Raw genomic sequence first — 12,730 nt, 5'->3', positions numbered from 1 at the left:
GTAGAATCAGTGACGGCATGCATCACTGCATCACTGTATCAGTAAGTCTCTCATTCACTGTATAAGTATTCAAGTGGATCTGTCAGACGGTGCATTAGTCTATCAGTGGTTCTGTAACAAACTGCGTGACTGTCTCAGAGCATCTATGAGTGAGTGCATTAGTGTCACAAAGGGTCTGTGATTGGTTGCAAGAGTCTCTTAGTCGATCTGTGAGTAGGTGTAGAAGTGCCTTTGTGAATTTGTAAGTAAGTACATGGCTCTCTGGCCGGATCTGTGAGTGAATGCATGAGTGAGTGAGTGGGTGAATGAGTCTCTGAGGGGGTCTGTGAGTAAGTGCATGAGTCTCAGTGGGTCTATGACGGGGAGCATGAATGTCTGAGTGGTTTTGTCAGTGCATGTATGGGTCTCTGAGTGGCACAGTGAGTCGCTGAGTGTATGTCTGACTCAGTGCATGAGTCTCAGAGTATGTTTGTGAGTAGGTGTATGAGTGTCTGAGTGGGTCTATTAGGGAGTGTATGAGTTACTGTACTGGGTGTGAGTATCTGCGTGAGACTGTGAGTGGATGGGTCTTTGAGTAGGTGAATTAGTAAGTACTTGAATATGTACGTAAGTCTGTGAGTGGGTGTTTGAGTCTCTGAGTGTAGTAGTGAGTGATTGAGTGCATAAGTCTCTGAGAGGGTCTGTTACTGAGTGTGTGAGTGACTGTATTGGTGTGTGAGTGGGTGTATGAATATCTCAGAGGATACCTGAGTGGGTGTAAACGTGTCACAATTGGTCTCTGAATGAGAGCATGAGTCTCTGAGTAGGTGAGTGAATGGGTGCACGCATGAGTGTCTCAGTGGGTCTGTGACTAAGAGGGGAAGTGTCAGGGTGGGTATGTAAGTAGATGCACAAGTCTTTAAACAGGTGAGATAGTGGGTGCATGTAAATGAGTTAGTCCGTGAGTGGGCATGTCAGTATGAGTGTATGATCAAGTGACAACTTGCATAAGTCTCTGAGTGGGCCTGTGACTGAGTGTGTGGTGGCTGTATGGGTGTGTGAGTGGGTGTATGAGTGTCTGAGTGGATATGTGAGTGGGTGTATGGGTGTCAGAGGGTCTGTCAGTCAGTGTGAGTGTCTCTGGAGGGTCTGTGGGTCTCTGAGTGGGTCTGAACATGGGTGCGCGACTCTCCGAGTGAGTTTGTAAGTGGGTGCCTGAGTATCTCAGTGGGTCTGTGAGTGGGTGCATAAGTGCCCAGGTGGGGCTTTGAGTAAGAGTCTCCAAATGGGTATGAGACTGTGCCCATGAGTCTGTGCATGAGTTTGTGAGTGGGTCTCTAAGTAGATGCATGAGTATCTTAGTGGGTATGTTCATTGGTGCGTCACTCTCCAAGTGAGTCTGTAAGTGGGTGTATGAGTACCTGAATGGCTATGTGAGTGGGTGTATGAGTATCTGAGTGTGTATGTGAATGGATGTATAAGTGTATGAGTGGGTATGTGAATGGGTGTATAAGTGTATGAGTGGGTATGTGAATGGGTGTATAAGTGACTGAATGGATATGTGAGTAGGAATGCATCTGTGACTATGACCAGCAAGGCTGTGTACATAGTTATAGATACTTTTTGTTTTTTATTTCTGCAATGTTTGCGAAGACGCCATGATAGTCGCAGCATCCTCATGATGGTAACCAGGGAGGCGCGCTGGCTATCGTGGGATTGTTGCCAATATCGTGCATGATTTAAAAAATCAATTTTGGACATGTACCTTGTGTATTAACACCCCCATTTCTTAAACATGGGGTCACAGTATGTTAACTTTCCCAGAAATGTTGGGCCCCAGGAATCATTCCTGATTGGTAAAATGGCAGCTGCAACTTTGTGTTCCGGTTGAGCCCATCCAATCAGAGCATTCCTATTCGCAGTCACAATTGACCTCAAATTCGTCGCAAAATCTCCACGACGATCGCTATATTGCAACAAAATATCCACAGACAGAGATATCACTATCATGTTCAGATTTAATTTCACAAAAACTACAGAATGGATTTGCCAAATAACAAAAAGCACAATCTGCATAACAACTTCTACCTTTCTGCTAAAGTTGTTGTAATTCCGTCCAGCGGTTTGGGCTGCATGTTGGACAACGCTTTCCTATGGGAATTACCATTACGAATGCACCTTTCTTTTGCACCCCTATTCCTCGGTTCCTACTGCACAGAGCCAGAGCTCTCCCAAACTTTCCATGACACACAGAAACTGCTTTGAAACTTTTTGGGGGGAAATTTCATGACAATTGGTTAAACCATTCAAAGTTATAGCCAAGTCAAAAAATGCTTTTCTTATAAAAACTAGGTTCTAACTATAAATATGTGTGTGTGCGTGTGTGTGTGTGTGTGTGTGTGTGTGTGTGTCTGTGTGGCACACCAGGTTGATGTTCTCACAGGCGTAATTCATGCAGGCAAGTCTGGGTGCATTTCAGCAGTTCGCGTTTGTCTACAGATGAACAAAGTCCTCCACTTGCCAAAGATAAAAAAGTGACGTACATACACATAAAAAGAAAATCCCTGCCTGATATCAAGTCTGCCTTTCTCCATTCTCTTTTTCAAACACCAAAACAAAAATTAAATGTAATTACAAAATTCCTAAGGGTTATGCAACTAGATAGAATTGCCCAAATAACAATTTATCAAATGTTACCATTCCACTTAATCTTCAATAGTTGTTGAAAACAAACTCATGTTTGGATGGATTTATGAGCAATTTTGTAATTACAGTGAAAGTGAAAAAGTGATTGGGTATAACATCTGGGAGAAAACTAATTATGATTATGTCCAATAAGACACTGGTTTATTCATTCAACAAAATAATCAAATTATAACACCCTGTACATTATACCGCCATGGGCAGTTCCTTTGCCCCCAGCTAGACTAACATCTTTATGGGCTGATGAGAGGAGCAAGCAGTCTGGAAGTCTGCGGAACATGAGGGCATGGCTGGTCACGGTACACTACTTGAAGGGCGAGGTATATTTAACAGATAATATATGTTGTAATACAATATACGGAAGAATGGCCGACCAAGTTTTTAAGGTGTTCCTAAGTCAACTTTTTTTCTTACAATGCTAAATATTCTTTGAAGGTCTGTATTTGTAAGTAGTATTAAAAATGACAACTTTTCAACCTTAAAAAGCAGTTTAAATCTCCATAAAATATCGATCCAGCTATGGCACTTGCAATCTCCCTCACTCCTAAGGGCCTCTGTTAATGGAGGCCCTCCTATATCCCCCTTAAAATGCTTTGATAATATGAGAACTCATCAAAAAGCTGCAGGACCTTTGTCTGAAAATCTGAGTAGGTTGTAAAATCTTATTACAAAGTACTCAACTTTTTACTAAGTAGTATAAACACAGTTTGTAACAACCCTTTTTGTATTGATATGTAGAGGATTTTTAACTGCATTATTATGATACTGAAGGCTACACCAAACTTACTGCTCTGCTGCTGGAAAAACATGCTTGTGCTTTGCTTCTGAGATTTCTCGAATATGTAGAAGTCAAAAGAGAAAAGTTTGTTGGCAACGGTAGGAAAATATCTTCAGGTAGATTGTAGATGCTTTTATCATTTAAATCAATTTTGAATACAGTCATTGTCTTCAGAATCCCTGGTAGTTTGGTTCACTGTGCAGTTTCTTGCCAAGATTCGTCATGGCTTCATGTAAATTATGGATGCATGTTCATTGACTTTGAAGTAATCGGTGGAACTACCTGAAAATTTGCAGAGTTTAGGAATGGAGCTCTGTGAAAGGATTTACATGCAATTTATGAAGATTCTTCAATCTTTTCACAGTGCAATCCTCACTTAAGAAATAAGACTCAGAAATACTATGTTTTGTTAGTGCCCTTTCAACACAGAGCACCAGTGGCAGCCATCTTCCATTACATGCTTCAGGACTTTGAATGCTTTATACTGCAAGGTCCTGTGAAGCATACTACACCTTTTGTTTTGGAGATTGGTTTAATCCAATAAAACTATCTATCACTATCTGCTTTACATTATAATGGGTAATAGAAGTACAGCCATGATTGACTTCAGAAACTGTTATGTGGACAAGGGGACAAGAGAACCCAGGACAACCAGGGCATGAAAATGCGTCCTGACTATTTGGCAAGCCTGGTAACCAGGGAATAGTTAAAGCCTATATTGGTTGCTGTGAAAATATTGCTACATGTTCTCCAGATTGAAGATGCATATCATAAAAATGGTTTGTGATAACAATGGTGTTCACATTCTCTACCCAGGTGTCATTGGAGATATCAATCTCTATGCTAAAGAGTTAATTTTGACAAAACTTTCAAAAATTCTGGGCCGATAGCTCCATGTTTAATTTTGGCCAGGCCCATGGTTTTGTTCATGCTGATTGGCACTTTTTTGCAATTGCTGATTCTGGAAAGATTGCCTTCAATGAAGGTCAAATATGGACTGTGGTAAACATTTTTTAATTATGCTGCACCATAAACTTCAACGCGGGAAAGGAACAGTAGGGTCAATGGACGCATTTCTCACCATGGCGGAGTCCGTCATTAACCTTGAGATTCAACTAGTGGAACAACGGCTTTCACTGGGATCTCTTATCTCCCAAAACCGCTCCACCTTAGGCAGATTCACAAGGGTGGGTGAAACCTTAAACATCTCTCAAACATCATCACCTGCTTCCTTGTCTATTGCACAACCAATTCCACTCTTTCCCCTAGTGAAAGTAACAATGGGTCCTAATATTATCACCATGGGACTGGCCGCTTAATCACACATAAATGACAGTGACCCGCCGATCAAAAAAAGGAAAACTGGGGGATCTCCAAAACAAATAACCCTAAAACCAGCTCAGGCAGAGAAATCCAGTGGGACTGGAGGGACTAGAGCTGCTGATTCTGGCCAAACTCTAGATGGGAACATTATATTAACCCCGACTTGACCTCTGGGATCGCTTGACGATGCTACTTGGGAAAGACTGGAGACTATGGTTACCACTCTCTTGGAACCACTTTTTCTCAAAATAACACCAATTGAGGAGAGGCTTAAAACTATTGAGGATGTGGGGGCGAACCGGGGGCTCTCAGAATCCGGGCCCCCTGAGATGCGTACATCAGTGAACTACTAAGCATTACAAGAACCAACCCAGGCTTCGAGGGTTCCATGCCGTCACTAATCCCTGACACAACTTGTAATGCTCATCCTACCACTCTTGGGTCATCTAGGCCTCCACAACCACCATTTAGCAACACCATGAACAGCTCAACGACCAACTTACAGACATCAAATTTAAGAAGGGTTACCAGGAGGATCGTAACCCACCAGGTCAGGTAGAATCTAACTCAGTCATTATTGAGGGTCCCCCGGGCTTTGGATATCAGACGCTTCACCTCCCTCCTGCATCCTCCCCCCTCGTGTTAGTTTGAGGGAGGACCAGTATGAATCTATGGGCCAACTAATAGATAAATCACTACACTGGCTGTCTCGCCATATCAAGCGCAGAGGGGGTCCTCCATTGAACAATCAAATTATTATGGAGCGAAGAGTAGGCTGGATGGGTCCATTGAGGAAAATGCTGGAGGGTAACTGTGTGGTGATTAACTTTAACAATCCATATGCACCAAGATATATTTTAGATCACCTACACAGTCAGCCCCCAAGAGATACACAGATCAAGGGTCTTTCTTTGGCTTATTTCTATAACTGTTCCCTACCCTGCCTTCAAGATCCCAGTATAGACCAATTGGGAGGCCCAGTCAGGCATATAACTGAGAGGGATACGGTTGTAGCAGGGTTAGGAGTTTGCAGAGCAAATAGGTATGTTCCACTGTCTGATTTGCAATTGACTATCCCCTTTAATATCCAAAGCACCTCTCTCTGAGCTCCTTATATCTTCTACCACTTCCCTTTCCCCCAGCCAGAACGAGCTTGAGGGAAAGCATAATAATCTATTTAAAATAAGCACTCGGAATGTGGCAGGAATTAGTAAAAAGCTGGATAACGTACATTGGCAAAATCTTTAGCAGACAAATTACATTATCTGCTTTCAGGAAACGTGCATGGAACAAGTTTTTCTTAATGGGTACCGCTCTTTTGAAACTATGGCCACGCCATCAACTGCTGGGAGGCCGAAGAGGGGCCTCCTAATATTAATACCTAATACATCATCACTAAAAATAAGGAAGTTTGATTATAGGAGCCCTTTCATCCACCTCCTTGTCTTTGAGTTTCTGAAAATGCGCACTTGGAATGTGACACATTTTTATAATAATAACTTTGGCCCAAAAATGCACATGGTCGTAAACGAGGTTAACACCTCAATTGAGGAGATGTTTAAATGCAATAAGCGAGATGAGGTATTTACTATAATCTGGATGAGAGACTTTAATATCTATCCATGTAAACATAATCAAGACAAACCATGTGGTTTGGTTGACTTGATGGGTAATCCGCCTCCCATTTGGCCCATAGTATCTATGTTGACTGTCTTAATAGGACCCGGTCTACTAGAAACTTGGCCATTATGAACATTGGTGGTGAATGAGAAGGCCCCCCTTGCAAAGTTTTACCTATGAGTCAACAATTCATTTTAAACTAGTTTCTTCTATGGTTGAGGGTAGTTTCAGTAGTACAGAAGCTACTTTTAATAGTTTTAGCGTCATGCTATTTTAACTGTTATAATAACTTTGAACTCTAGTGAGAAGGTAACGCATCTGGTAGTCCAGCACCCCGTATTTGCCAAAAGAATGGTTATCATAAATGGTTTAAATTTATTCCAGAAATAATAAAATCCACTAAAACTAGTATTGAAAGGTGTCTGGACTTATGCATAGCACCGTCAACTCTGGTCCTCTCATTTACGGACCTCTTGAAGCATATAAAGGCGGCTCTTAGCTGTAAAAGTAATGGGAAGAGCCCTAGCCAAAAGGGATGGATTGACCCCACCTGTAGTTAACCCAAGAAAGCCCTTATGTCAGGTTGATCAAGCACTCTTACCTGTGTATTCACGATCCCTTACCTGTAAGGTGCTTGATTGGTTTTGCAGAGACGCTATGAGCCAAACTCCCAGAAACCCTACCTTACAACCTGTGAGCTTTATCTTAACACTAGGGTGATGGATAGCGGTTAGGGAGAGAGGCCGGAGTCTGACGCTATTTATATTCTTGTAGTCGACCTGCGAAGCAACAAGAAAACTCCTTAGAACATTATCCTATTGAAGTTTTTATTTTATAAGCTAGGCTTCGCGTCCTGGAAGTCGTCGTCTTTTGGTAGTCTGGTTGAGGAGATGTTGATCTTTTGAGTTTTGCAGGTAGTTGAATTATCCGCCCCCAGATCTTTATGTCACCAAAATGATTGCTCTATGAGAAACAACAACATAAATCATTTGCACCTCTTCTTACTAATACAGCTACATACTAAATCAAATCTACACAGAAATTTACTCACTTAACATTCTCCAAGTAGCTGATCAAACGACTTCTCACTTAGGAATAAAGATTTCAAAAGGTTTCACAAACATTCTAAAACATCACAGTTGCTAATTCACTGTTCCTATAACAATTCTGCAATCGCACCCCTTTTTCAGAAGTTTTCTGAGTTACTTTATTGTCCAAGTTCTTTTGCTAAAAAAAGTGTCAAAAAATGTGTCTTTGCTAGCGCTAGCGATGGGCGCCTTTCAAAAGAAGAGTTACTTAGCTCTTTCCATGCATGCAGGAATCAGATGTATCACGATGCTCTGAAGACAGAAGACTCTGGTGATGATTCAGCCTTTAGGATCGCCGGTAGGAAAGCTCCGATGCGACTCTCCACTGAAGTCCCTGGAAGGCTAAGCACCTTCTAGAATCCCGGGTGTGGCTTTTATAGACTTGCCACACCCTGGGACGTTCCTTTTGGCCGCACGCGTCACCTTTGCCCTCACGCTGTGTTGATCTGCACACAGAGCGGGAGCATTTCTTCACGAACGTGTGCAACTTTTTAAAAGCGTCTCTTTTTTCCTTTTACAAACCGTTCCTTTCCGTAATCTGCAGACTAAGCCCTAATCATTGTTCTTAAGCTTTATCAGTAATAACCATCTTTGGCACAATAAAACAACTCTATTTTCGAGTTCCTTTCAGTAAGCATTGGCAAAGCTATACAAACAAGCATTGGCAAGGTCCTCACCAAACAGTTCACAGAATGCATATTTTAACTAAACACACTTGGAGTGCTGGATGCACGGGATAGGGGTGGGTTTTCAAGAAGGGAGAAGTTCTTTGGATGACTCCTATTGGAGAGGTTCATCCTGAATTAAAGGTATTGATGAAACTGTGACTGCTGAACCACGTGCATCGTGACACCTTACCACTACTCTCATAACTCGGCTACGCAATCAAACCCAGATCGCCCTACTGCACACTTAGTTTAAACTGGCCAGAAGAAAAAGGGAGAGAGAACTAACGGAGGAGATTTGGGAAAGGCTCGCCGAAGCAACAATGCCAGGAGATAGCAGAGAGTTTTGGGGTATCATCAACTCACCGTATTTTAAGACCCAAGGGGAACCTTCGCTGGATACAAATGTTGGTGGGGAGGAATGGATAGAGCACTTTACTAATATCCTCTCACCTGCTGAGCCCCCTGTCCTTTCCCCACCTGTTTCTCTGAATAAAAGGAGGGCATTCCTGTCATTCTCACTTACTGAGGTTAGGAGGCCCCATTGTCATGCAGTACAGGAAAGCCCCTGGCCCGGATGGGATCCCAAAAGACTTCTTCCAGAACAACTAAGACCTCTGGGATCCTTTACTGACCAACATTTTTAATAACATAACAATAGTAGCCCCCCACCCCATGGAAGACAAGTATAACAGTTCCTATCTATAAAAAGGGGGACAAGAGTAGTCCAAAAAGATTACAGGCCTATTTCCCTTCAAGATACCACTGCGAAACTCATGAGTCATCTGCGTTTAGCTAGATTAGAGGCTTGGGAAGATGATAAGAACATATTAATGCAGGCCCAGTGTGAGTTCCAACAGGTTAGAGGAACTTTAGACCAGTACCTCAGCCTTTCACTAATCATTGACAAATATACAAGGACTAAGGGTGGGAAAATCTATTTTGCCTTCATGGATCTTTCAGCAGCGTTTGACTGTGTTTCCACACTCTAAGCGCTGGTAAATCATGGAAGAGATGGGGATTGATCCTCCAATAATTGACTTTATCCAGCAACTGTACTCGGAGGCATCAGCATCAGTCAGATACGGAAAATACAGGGAATGTACCCGCCCTTTTAAGATCTTCAGGAGGGTAAGACAGGGCTGTGGCCTCGCGCCGTTCTTACTTTCAATCTATACGGCATGGGGAATGCCCTTTTGGGTCTGATTATATCCAGCTCCCAATTGTGGCAAATGCAGATGACACAGTCCTCATTTCCAGAACAGGGATAGGGCTGCATCGTCTAATCACCACTTATGCCGCCTTCATGGACACTCTTGACAGGAAGGTTAACCAGTTAAAATCATTTGTAATTATTGCCGGGGGTTGCTCGAGGAACACTATGCCACCTCCACACAGAATCTGGGAAAATCGAGATGGTGGAGTCCTTTCCCTATCTTGGGGTACTCTTTGACAAGAACCAAACGTGGTCTAGATTAATATATGCAAGGGCCATGGGAATGCAAGGAGTTTGGGAGCATTAAAAGCATTTATGTTCAGGATGGGCATGAAACTTTGGCCACAGTCAAGCATATTTATCGTGCTAAAAAGAAATCTGCAGCCACATATGGAGCAGGTGTATATGGTCTGGTGCACCCTGAACCACTCTAAATCATTGAAGATACATTTTTTAAATCCTTGGTCTCTCTTCCCCAGTTAACATCTAATCATGTACTCCATCTGGACTTGAGCCTACCCTATATCACAGACTCAATCAGACCCGCTCCTTTGCTTCTTTGGTTCTCAATTTGGCGAAGGAATACTCTCCCCTTAACTCAGAGTATAATAGAAGATTGCCTTAGCCTAGACAATTATAAGAAAATTATATGGATTAACTACGTCGAGCGAGAATTGATGGCGTTGGGTTGAAAGTACTGTTTACTGACCCGATGACTTGCAGGTTAATGTCAAAGCAAAGATTGGTGGACACTTTTATGCTGAAAGCCCAGTACACTCATAGGGAGAATAACCACAGGAAGCAGTGTATTTCGGCCTATCAACCACATTTACATATTTGGGAAGATGGTTACCCCTACTTAGAGGAGGTCATTGTACCACACCATAAATTCATATTACTGCGGGGTGAACAACCTTTACAACGAAACTATTACAACGCACTACCATAACAACGCGGTCATTGCAACGCAAACCATTACAACGCATTGCACTGGGGGGCGCTCTAGGATAGGGAATACGTTTAATTTACTATCCAACACCTTCCCTAGTGTCCACGGGGACTGGTGTTGGAATAGTAAATTAAACTTTTCACTATCCAGCACCCCAAAGCGCTATGCGTTGTAATGGATTGCGATGTAAAAACCGCGTTGTAAAGGCAGGCGTTGTAATAGCCTGCGTTGTAACGTCATACATCCTTACTGCGGTTTTGGTTAAATCTGATCTCACTAATGTTGGGTTTTCATCGAAAATATTTAATCATTCAGACCTGATTAATTGCCCTTGCAACAAGTCCCCTACCCAAACAGACCTTTTTCTGTGGTTTTTATCTTAGAGAAAGGAAAAAGTACATTGTGCCAATTTTAAAGAGATATCTTTGTCCAATGTAGGGTTGCACTATTTTTTTTAAATCATTCCCAGACCACCTAGTGTGCTTCTCACTAGCTTCATTTCTTTAGGCTTGTATAAAAAGGCGAAGGTCCTTGGGATTATAAAATGTTTTAGGGAAACTCATTTAATTATATATACTGCATTTTAACTTATATTTGACCTGGCAGTTTTTAGTACCTATAAACTGAAACCTTGCATGAAATTTTAACCCTCTTTTAAAAGAATCTAGATGAAATGATTATCCTATTTTATTTACGCGAACTGTTTTTTAAATGTATTGTTGTTTATGTACTTTTATGATCGTACCTAATTATGATCGAATAAAGTTTAAATTGAATGGACTTATCCACAACTTGCATATTTAATTTACTTAAACACCCCGAGTTAAGTGCACTATATGTGCCCAGGTCTTGTAAATTGAATGCTACTGATTGTGCCACCCACTCCGTTGCCCTTTAAACATGGCTCAGGCCTGCTTCTGCAAAGTCTGTGTGTGCAGTTTTCAACTAACATTTTGATCTGGCAAGTTAACCTACTTGCCAGGCCCAAACCTTCTCTTTTAGTACATACAAGTCACCCCCAACTTAGACCCTAAGCAGCCCTATGGGCAGTGTACAGTGTATATAAGACATAGGACATGTACTTTTGAGTTTTACATGTGCTGGCAGTGACAAGCTGCTAAATTCGCATTCTTACTACTGCAAGGCTTATATTTCCCTTTGGTTAACATTGGGATTGCCATGAGAAAACATCTTTTAAGCGTAATTACTAAGTTTACCTTTGTTAATCGGGCTCTTTGTTCTTTAACTGCCTGTCTCCCACCCATGAAACTCCCACTGCTAACTCTTTTTTTAAAAGTTACACAGCTCATGATCCTATGTAGATAGCCTTTATTAGCAAAACTTAGAAATCCAAATAACTCACATAAAAAAGTACAAAATGCATGATAATTTTAGCTTGAAATCGTATCTTGTTTACAAACCAGATGTGGGTGTAACTTTAATATAAATAATCCAACTCAAGAAGGCAAAACCTTTTAGCAGCAGTATGTCTGTTTGAATAGAATAGTCAAAACAATTTAACCTGCTCCCAGTAATGACACAGAGGTGTAAACCTTTCACCGAACAAAGCATACTTAAGGCAGAACACTCCTCATTGTAAAGTCAGAGAAATAACCCCAGCAACACTTGTTCATTCAGCTGCAGGAAGTCTTTCAAATGAAATGTGCTTACATTAGAGGCAAATAGAATACATTCGACATATATATTAATTTCAGCATTTCACTTGCCACTCATTATAGCAAATCACAGGACTTAAAAGGCATACGCTACATGACCTGATGCTTATTGCGCGGAACTAAACACAGCAATATGTACTGCCATTTAGTTTTGCTTTCTTCATTTCATTTGTTTAATAGAAGTTTTCCTTCCTAATGGCAAACATCGTTTTCTATTACATACAGAATTATAGATCAGAGAAACATTGCTTGGAGAAAAAAAAAAATCTCAGTTAGGAACGAGGTGAAAGAATTAGGATGCAAATTGTCATAAGCTGATTGGAAGGTCACTTTCTCATCAGTAAAATGTTGTTTAAGCCAGACAGTATTGCAATAAGTACATACATCAGTCTATTAGATTGCCACTTTATTCATTGATGCATCTGTCCACCAATCCACCAGGTCGTGCCTCTATCGTACGTCTGTCCACCATTGAGCCGGCCTGCAGTCGGTCTATGCATCCAGCCATCCATCTTCAGCAAACTATTCATTCATCCTTCAATCAGTCCAACATCATCAACACAGCCATCTATCTATCTTCCGGCTGACCATCCATCAATCCAGGCATCCATTCATCTATCCGCTAAAACATCACACATTCATCCACTACACTGTCAAGCCACTGATCGATTAGCAATCCATCCTCAATCATTCAATTATTTGATCCATCCATTGTTCAAGCAATTCATCAGTT

This window comes from Lissotriton helveticus, chromosome 4_2, assembly GCF_964261635.1.
Source record: "Lissotriton helveticus chromosome 4_2, aLisHel1.1, whole genome shotgun sequence".
Lineage (NCBI taxonomy): Eukaryota > Metazoa > Chordata > Amphibia > Caudata > Salamandridae > Lissotriton > Lissotriton helveticus.
This window is presented reverse-complemented; position numbering follows the sequence as displayed.